The sequence below is a fragment of the Microtus ochrogaster genome, unplaced genomic scaffold (assembly GCF_000317375.1).
Source record: "Microtus ochrogaster isolate Prairie Vole_2 unplaced genomic scaffold, MicOch1.0 UNK1, whole genome shotgun sequence".
Taxonomy (NCBI): domain Eukaryota; kingdom Metazoa; phylum Chordata; class Mammalia; order Rodentia; family Cricetidae; genus Microtus; species Microtus ochrogaster.
This window is the reverse complement of record NW_004949099.1, coordinates 34528357-34537762: the sequence shown is the minus strand read 5'-3', so window position 1 is coordinate 34537762 and position 9406 is coordinate 34528357. Positions and strand designations below refer to the sequence as shown.

The window sequence follows — 9406 nt, the reverse complement described above, 5'->3', positions numbered from 1 at the left end:
CTGGAACTAGCTCTGTAGACCAGGCTGGTCTCGAACTCACAGAGATCCGCCTGCCTCTGCATCCCGAGTGCTGGGATTAAAGGCGTGCGCCACCATCGCCCGGCCTGTTGTTGGTTTTGAGACAGGCCTTCACACTGTAGTCTAGACTGGCCTGAAACTCTTCATGTATCCAGGCTCTTCTCATATGTATTTGCAATAATTTGTTTGCCTCAGCTTGTGAAGTGCTGGGATTGCAGGTCTGAGCCACCACTCTTGGCTCATCCTGTTTTTTTGTAGTAAAATTTAATGTAGTTGACCGATGCCCTGTTTTCTAAACGCGCCTGCTGAGGTAAAAAAAAAAAATTAAATTCTTACTGAAGGCCTCTACAAGTAGTAGGTGAACTATATGGTACCTGTGAGCTTGCTTCTATTTTCAGCCCAAGGTGATCCACTGGGATTCCAAGCCCGTGCTCAGAGCCATTGGGCTCAGCTGTGCAGGTTGGCTTCTACCCCGATGTTCCTCTTCCCAGGGCATGAGTGAGACCCACAGTTCGGTGTAAGTTGCGGGTGCCAAGGAGAGGCCCTCCTGGGGTAGGTAGCCTTAGCTGTTCTGGAGTTAGCTTGTATGGCGTTTTTCTCATACTCACGGAAGGCATCTCTGTGAAGGCATGGGGATCTGCCCCTCGCTGCCTCACTTCAGTGAGGAGTAGTGAATTCCCCAGGTGACTGAGCCTGACAACCTGAGTCTGATCCCACATGCTGGAAGGGGGACAGCCAACTGCTGTGAGTTGTTCTCTAACCTCCTCTAACCACACATCTGGTGCACACCCCCGCCCCGTGATAATAAATAAAAATGTGCAAGTCTAAATGAGTGATAGGGAACCGGCACTGTTTGGCCTCAGCCCTGCCCTCTTTTCTACATGGTTATGGGCACTGGTTTCCCACTTTGCCCTACTTCTCAAGAACAAGTAGAGATTGGTAGTTTTGTGTAAAGTTTTCCAAGTGTTCAATGTTGTCTCAGATTATCTAAAGCACTGTGAGTTCTAAGGAGATTGTAGTTCCTAAATGAAGGTTATGCTCTCTAGCAGGTATATCAGCTATAAAGAGAAGCAACTTAAAAATTATTCTCAGGCCAAGCATGGTCTCAGCACTAGGAGACAGAGGCAGGTGGATCTCTGTGAGTTCAAGACCAGCTTAGTCTACAAAGCGAGTTCAAGGACAGCCAGAACTCAAACAACAAAACAAAACCAGAGGTGGCGAGCAGTAGATGAAGACTCCCTGTACTGACCTCTTTCCTCCATGTGTGCACCCAGACTTACCTACATCCATAGGCACATGCCCCCCGACACCTGCACTCACTTACACCTTAACCTCTTGTCAAAGATGCTCAAGAGCTCCGTGAGCAGGCTTAATTGCAAGATTTTTGGAAGAAGGCAAACTAAGGGTCTGACAACTTCCGTGGTGTGTGTGCTACATATAGTGGTTCCTCCCGTGTCTTTTAGGTGAACCAAAGCGCTAGTGTTTGTAGTGTGAGAGGGAATGCATTCATTGACCAGGACAAAAGACAGCGGTCGGCGTGTATGCGTTAGCTGTAGACATTCAGCATATGCACCCATGTGATCACCTCACTCAAGCTCTCCAGCTGATAGACGGTCAGTGCCACCCATCCCTAGATCCCCAGGCCTTCATACCAACCCAAAACAATGCCTGGTCCTTAGTGGGGCTTCAGGATGGTGCTGCGTTGTCAAGGTAACAGCTGATATCAGGGGGCAGTCAGTGTACATGCTATGGTGCTGGGTAGGGACTTTCAACTTAGTCTTAGATAAAAATGAGTATCAAGCCTGACTCCTTACTGGGTCGAGTGTTCCTTAATAAGTAACTTAGGCTAGGAAGCTTAATTTTCTTCATTTCTTAAAATACAGATATTTTAAGAAAATGCTAATATTTGAAGGGCAGTTGTAAGGAGGATACGCGGATATGATTATTTCCACGCCTTCATCAAGGGAGCATCATCCGTTTATACATGGGGATTGAACCCAGGTCCTGGCATGCCTAGAAAGTGTCCTGCCACTGAGCTGCTCCCTCCTTGCCTTGTCTTCTATGCAAAGACTTAGTGAAGTTTGGATCAGAGAACTATTGGCTGAGGTTTGCCTAGTGACATGACCTACTGGGTCCCAAAAGTTGTTGGTGCCCATTTAGCTGCTAGTGAATCACCAAGGGAGCCTGGGAAATTCTAATTCGGCAGCTCTGGGCAGGGCCCAGGAATCATAGTCACCATCACATTTTGATGATTTTGATTGACAGGTGAATTGGGAGCCAGACTGTTCTGTGAGGGGCAGAGTTGCTCTCTTCTGTCACCACCGCCTTTTCACTTAGAGCAGTGGTTCTCAACCTTCCTAACGAGGTGAACCTTGAGTACAATTCCTCATGTTGTGGAGACTCCCCCACCATAAAATTATTTCATTGCTATATAATGTTAATTATAATATTAAATGTCTAATATACAGGCTATCTGATATGGGACCCCTGTGGGTGTTGTGACCCACAGGTTGAGAACCACTGACTAAGCCTGTGCTGCAGGCAACATGGTCCTTCTGGCAGGAACTCAGTGCCTAGGAGGGACTGTTGGACTAATGAATGCTTCTCAGGCAGCTGGCTAGATCCCACCCTTTACATACTGCCCCATGCCCTCGGTGGGATCTAAATCCCCCTAAGGCTGAGAGCAAAGGATTGACAAGACCATACCTGGGTCTCTTATTGGGCTTTGCAGTAAACAGAATAGAATTGGGTTTGGCTTCCTGATCAGAAGGGAGAGATCTGTTGTAGGCAATTAGCTTGTCCGTCCCTTTTCCTCGGACACAGAGCCAGGAGTTGGCTGACCTGTGTGTGCCAGCGGTTGACAGGTTTTCTGTGTACTCTGTGTGCTCCTCCTGTTCTCTAGGTATCAGATGCTCTGACTTGCTGTCTGCTGAGCCCCCTTCTGCCTGGCAGCCGTATCGAGCGCTTCCTTATTACACACCTAGGGGCCTCCCCGGAAGTAAACTATCTGGTTACAGACAGAGATAATATTCTAGTATTGCATCCCGAATGATAAGGACGAGATGAGAGGGAGATAGTGCTGGAAGACATGGGAAGAAAACACACCTGTACCCCAGGGCTTGGAAGACTGATGCCAGAAGGATCTCCGTGAGTTTAAGGCCAGCCTGGTCTACAGAGTGAGTTTCAGGCTAGTGAGATCCTGTCTCAGAGGCAGGTGAACATAGGAAAAGAAAGGAAACAGCTAAGGCAAAAAGTGTGAAGACTGAGCAAGAGAGGGGCCCAGAGGGTCTGCAAGGCAAGTGAAGTCAGATTTGGATGGCAGGCCTGGGAGATGTGGCTCAGTAGTAGATTGCTTGCCTTGCATGTACAAGGCCCCAGGTAGCATCGTCAGCATAAGCATGGGGTGACAATGAGGAAATGACCCTTGCCATTGTTTACTGTGGCTATGACATCCTTGTGACGTGGCACCCTTGGTCATCCTGTTTGGCTAAGCAAGTTCCTGGGTAGGAAACCCTGCGAAGATGGGATGTAGTGTTTCAACAGAGGCAATAAGGTAGAAAGGTTTGGGCTTGTCTTCCCAGCCAAGGTTTCCTAGCATTGAGATCCCAGGGATTGTGGGGCGCGTGTGCACACATGACTCACCTGACCACAGGGTTTTCCGGGTTTACAGCCCTGAATACCTGTTCCTTCTCTTACACACCTATCACCACTCAGCAACCACACCCTACAGTCTCTCTGCCCTCTGTGTTCTCCACCACTCATCCCCTCTTCCCTCCTTGCTGCTGTGTTTCCTAGGAGCCAGAGTCCTCTGCGATCAGCAGATAAAGCCTCCCTGGGCTCTTGCACGAAGCTCTTTTCCTGTCCGTGTCTCAGATTTCTGACCTATAAAACGAACCTCAGGCTTACTGCTTGCCGTGTTGAGATGTGAATGAGGTCTTTGGGGAAGTGTTTCTTGTCAGAGCAAAGATGCCACAGTGAGATCCACACAGTCCCTTCTCCTCTCTCTTTCATTCCACCTGCCCTCCTGCCTCAAGTCCTGCGTCTCCCCCCTGACTATTTACCACACAGATAAGAAAGTCATGTAGGTCTGCGAACCCCTGAAGACCTCACTTTCCAGATCCACCGACCGCTTATCAATCTTTATCTCACCCACTCCTACCCCATTAGAAACTCTGGAATACCTACTTCCATTCTTGAAGAATGATGCTCAGGGAAAAGAATTTGTGCTGGGGTATAGCACTTGTGTAGATGTTCAAGGCTCTGAGTTCTGCACAGTGCCACAGGAAGAGAAAAGAAAACAGTATAGGCCAGAGTTTAAGTTAGATATAAAAATCGCTGATTTCTGCTGCGTGGTGATGGCATGTGTGGTGATGGCACACACCTTTAATCCCAGCACTCGGGAGGCAGAGGCAGATGGACCTCTGAGTTCGAGGCCAGCCTGGTCTACAGAGTGAATTTCAGGACAGCCAGGGCTACACAGGGAAATCCTGTTTTGAAAACAAACAAACAAAAAGTCACTCATTTCACACACCAAGCACTGCGGGGGCAGCCATGGCCGACAACCCTGTGTAGGAGCGATTGCTGTGACGGCTGGAGGCAGCTGATGGTGGCCTGGACAGTGCAGCAGAGTTGGCCGTGCAGCTGGGCCTAGAGCACCAGGTGGTGGGTGCAGTGAAGAGCCTGTAGGCTCTGGATGAGGCCATTGAGGCTGAGCTTCATTCCACCAAGTGCTGGGGGCTGACCACTGAGGGTGAGGAGATTTCAGACACAGCCAGGAGGCCCATGTTTTTCCAAACATCCCTCTTGAAGGCTTGGTGCAGAGTGAGCGTATGTGGCTGCCCGGCAGCAAGGTGGGCTTCAGCAAGACTGTGGATTCTAACGGACAGCAGTGCAGCAGATGGGCCCTGGGTGTTCCCAGTGGTGGCCAGTATCGAGGATGAAGTACAGAGGCGGTTGCCGCTGGTCCAGGCAGGCCAAGCTGAGAAGCTGGCTGATGAGGGAAGAATGTGTCGATGGAGCTGCTGACCCGAAGTGATCCGAAAAGCTACCAGCTGAGCAAGGGCAGGGCCTTCAGCTCCTGGAGGGAGCGGCCCTTCAAGCCCTACAACTTCTCTGCCTGTGATGTGCTCCCAGACAGTGGCCACCTTCTCCTTTTGTTCATGGTCCTCTCCCAGTTCTGACAGATGGGTTTCTCTGAGATGCCTAAGGACAGCTTCACTGAGAGCGCCTTCTGAGACATGATGAGCTAGCTCTTCCAGCCTCGGCAGCACCCAGCACAGCATGTGACCAATATGATGCATTCTTCCCGTGAGATCTGGCTGAGGCCCTGCAGCTCCCAATGGACTGTGTCCAGCAGATCAAACAGATCCACAGACCCACTCTCAGGGCAGCCACAGCTGACAGGATTGCAAGCACACCTGGAAGATGAGGCTCGGGAAAATCTGCTTCACACACACACACACACACACACACACACACACACACACACACACACACACACACAAGCGCCTGTACCCTCTGCTTAGCCTAGAAGAAACCCTTCACTCCGGCAAGTACTTCTACATTGATCATGTGTTTCAGAGTGAGATGCTGGATGCCACATACCTGGCCAAGTTCACCAGATCAAGGGTGTAATAGCCAACCACGGGCTCACCTTGGGCCACCTCATGAGTGTGTTAAGGGAGTGGTGACCCTGACTCTCTGAGAACACCCAGAGCGGGAAGGGCAAGGCTAAATGTAAGAAAACAAAATAGTGCTGATGGAATGTCCTTCAGTATGTGTTGCTTTTATTAGTTGATGAATAAAGCTGTTTTGGCCAAGAGCTTGCCAGAGTAAAGCCAGGTAGGAAATCCAAACAAAGATATATAGAGACAGTAGGTGGAGTCTAGGAGACGCCATGTAGCTACTGAAGGAGAAAGATGCTCCACAACCTTACCAGTAGGCCACAGCCTATGGTGATACCCAGAATAATAGAAATGGTTGATTTAAGATGAAAGAGTTAGCTAATAAGAAGCCTGAGCTAATAGGCCAAACAGTGTTGTAATTAATACAGTTTCTATGTGACTATTCAAGTCTGAGTGGCCAGGGGAAACAAACGCAGTCTCCGTTTGCAATGGTGCCCAGTAAAAGCGACACATATACAGAAGGGCATTCCACATGCTCCCATGCCACTGAGGGAAGGATGATAATCTTCATACTCTTCTCCTTTCTTATACCCTCTAAGCCATAAGCTGGGAGAGACAGTCGCTGATACCCCTGTCCCTTTTTATAGAGAGATCTTCCCACCTCATGGATCAGAAGTCTTGATCTTGTAAAGTATGTAGCAGATTGAAAGTGGTGGGAAAGGGAAAAATGTCAATAAAAGGAAGGAAAGAAAGCCTGAGAAAGGATGAGCCTGGGAAGGAAAAGTGCTCTGGAAAACAGAGACGGTTGCAGTTGCCTCTAGTCTGGGGCTCTGACACCCACAGCCATCCCAAAGCTGCCAGAAGGCCTCAGTGGTGATTATGGGTATGGAGTGGAGGAGGCAATTAAAGGGGCTGTCCAGTTCCAGCTGAAGAATCATGGCAGTGGTCGGTTGTCACACAGTGGACACCATGTGTGCTGAGATACAGAAGGGCACACAGATGCTGGACAGAGCGGGTCCATGCCAGCTCTATGTCCCCTCTGGGTCAAGTGTGAACTGATGGAGCTGTGTACCTGATGTGTGCACAGGCTAGAATGCAGCTCGGACTGGTCGTGTTCAGTCAGTTTCGGAGATCTTTGTTTTTGGAAACTAATACGCAGAGTGGGTTTGAAGTGGAACCCTCTCTGCCCCAAACCTCAAATCATACATTATAAAATCTATCCATATAATTTTCTTGTTGATTCCTGTCACATCCTGTAAAGGGATGACAGGACACTAAACAGAAACCAGCTCACCCCATGTCCAGAAAAGATGGCCGCAAGGGTGCCAGATGCCAATGGAGGCCTGATTTCTAGATCTCCAGTGTCATCTGCCTATAACCCCAGGTCATCAAGAGAGAGCTCACCCAGGTGTGTCTGAACCACCAGCCTGAGATCCATTCTCAGCTAATCGCTGCATAGCTGTGTTTACTTACTCGTTTATACTCTATTAATTTATATCTGGTGGATAATAGATCACAGAAGGGCTAAATTTAGCCAATTAGCATATTTGTGACTTCACATCTTTTCTTCCTTTTTCCTTCCTTCCTTTCCTTTCTTCCTTCCTTCCTTTCTTCCTTCCTTCCTTTCTTTCATTTTTATTTTTTGTGCTTGAACACTAAACATCCACTCCTGTAGAATATTCTTGAAGAATATCCTGTACTAGGGTATAGGTCAGTAGTAGATTGCTTGCATGAGGCCCTGGGTTTGATGCCAGCAACACACACACACACATACACACACACACACACACACACACACGGATTTCCAGCACTCAGCATATTCCCCAGCACATACCAACTGCCAGTTACTTTTGATCTCACACACAAACACTAAATAATATAGTGACCATGTTTTTAAATCTTCTATTTCTTTTCTGCTTTTTTGTTTTGTTTTCAAGACAGGGTTTCTTTGCTTAGAATTGGCTGTCCTGGAGCTCGCTCTGTAGTCCAGGCTGGCCTCAAACTCAGTGATCTGTCTGCCTTAGCCTCCCAAATTCTGGGATTAAAGTCATGCACCACCAACTGCCCAGCTTTTCCTTTTTTTTCTACTACTCTGCCCTCAAATCCAGACTCTCCCTCCTTCCTCAAAAGCCCCCCGTCCATGTGCAGTCTTGGTGAGGAAATCACTATCGTTCTTCGGTATTGGCTGGATTATTCTGTCAGCTCTTAGGCAACTTGAGTTTTAGCTTTGTTTCTTGAATGAATTAATGTCTAGTGAATGAATAAAAGGATGGATACCAAGCTGATGTCACCTAAAGAAATGACCACTTGTAGGGAGTGATGGCGTGCACCTTTAATCCCAGCACTCAGGAGGCAGAGGCAGGTGGACCTCTGCGGGTTGGAGGCCAGCCTGGTCTACAAAGGGAGTTTTAAAAAGGGAAAAAGGAAGAAAAACAGCAGCACAGTGGCTATCATGATGATACCCTGTCTTCCAGTTGTCCCTCTTGGGCGACACTGATCTCCCCTTCCCCGCAATTAGAGAAGTTTTTCTTTTTCTTTCTCACGTTCTAGTTTTTGTTGTTTTATTTTTCGAGAACTGCTTTGAATAAACCCCAAGTCAAGAACTGGCCCTTGCTGAGATCTGTGTGGGCAGAAATGTGTCCCTTTATTGGCTTGTCTTCTGCAATTGTAGGGCTTTCTCACGCTTTGTCCCGTTTTTTTGTTTTGTTTTGTTTTTGTTTTTTTTTCTGAGACCTCTCCCACTGTGCAAGGTGTTGTCTGCCCCGGCACACTTCATTGTCGTGGCGGGGAGGCCCAGGACCCTTGTTTTACGTTAGCCCCGCCTCGGATTGCTATCTGTGCAGAGATAGGGGTCTGAATAGGTCTGCCTCTCAAACTGTCCTGCTTCTGGATTGATAGGAAGAGAGAACAAAGACCCAAAACAAAGGCATGTGAGGGCCTGTGGAGGTGGGGGGGGGGCAGGCTTCCAGCCCTCTCCCAGGAAGGGACCCAGGTCAGACAGGCAGTGTGCCTCCACAGGCAGCTTCAGGCATCTTTTTCTCTTCTCTTTCATTTGCATAGATTCGAGCCAGTTAAGCTTCAGTCTGTGCTCTTAGAAATCAGACTGTAACAGGCTCCAAAGCCACAGAGAAACCCTGTCTCGAAAAACCAAAAAAAAAAAAAAAAAAAAAAAAAAAAGAAATCAGACTGTAGCCCAGCTGTCTCTTTATTTAACTTCTCAAACGCTGCTTGGCACCCTGAAGTAAACCCTGAGGAGATGCAGCCCTGAGAAATTCTCTAAGACTCAGCTTTGGAGGCAGAGCAATTTTGAATATCCTTGGGGTGCTGTGTTACTTTAAAGGAAGCCACGCAGGGTGTGTTAGCAACAAGAGGTTTGCATTTCTGTGAGTTTAGTGCACGGCTCTAATCCCAGCTCTGGGAAGACTGAGGCAGGAAGACCGTGGGGTGGGTTTGACACCACTGTGGGCTACATGAGAGAGACCCTGTTTCAGACGAAAAACCAATCAAACAACAAATAAAAAATAGAGCATAATATTTGCAGGAGCCCAGAAGCATCATTTTTCCAGATAAAACGGGACCAGATCACAAAGCTAGACAATAATGAGGTCCCAAGCCCTAGACTCCTGTCTCCTAGCCTAGTGCTTTTCCAGTCATGGCAATGATGGAACATGGCAAAGCCGGGCGATGGTGGCGCACGCCTTTAATCCCAGCACTCGGGAGGCAGAGGCAGGTGGATCTCTGTGAGTTCGAGCCCAGCCTGGTCT

General features: G+C 48.4%; 1 protein-coding gene and 1 pseudogene across 1 annotated transcript in view; both read left to right on the top strand.

Moving 5' to 3' along the window:
* The window catches only part of B4galnt3 (beta-1,4-N-acetyl-galactosaminyltransferase 3), a 107680-nt gene that overhangs the window by 31138 nt on the left and 67136 nt on the right, over nt 1–9406 (top strand). The window lies entirely within an intron of this gene.
* LOC113458040 lies at nt 4570–5708 on the top strand (annotated as a pseudogene).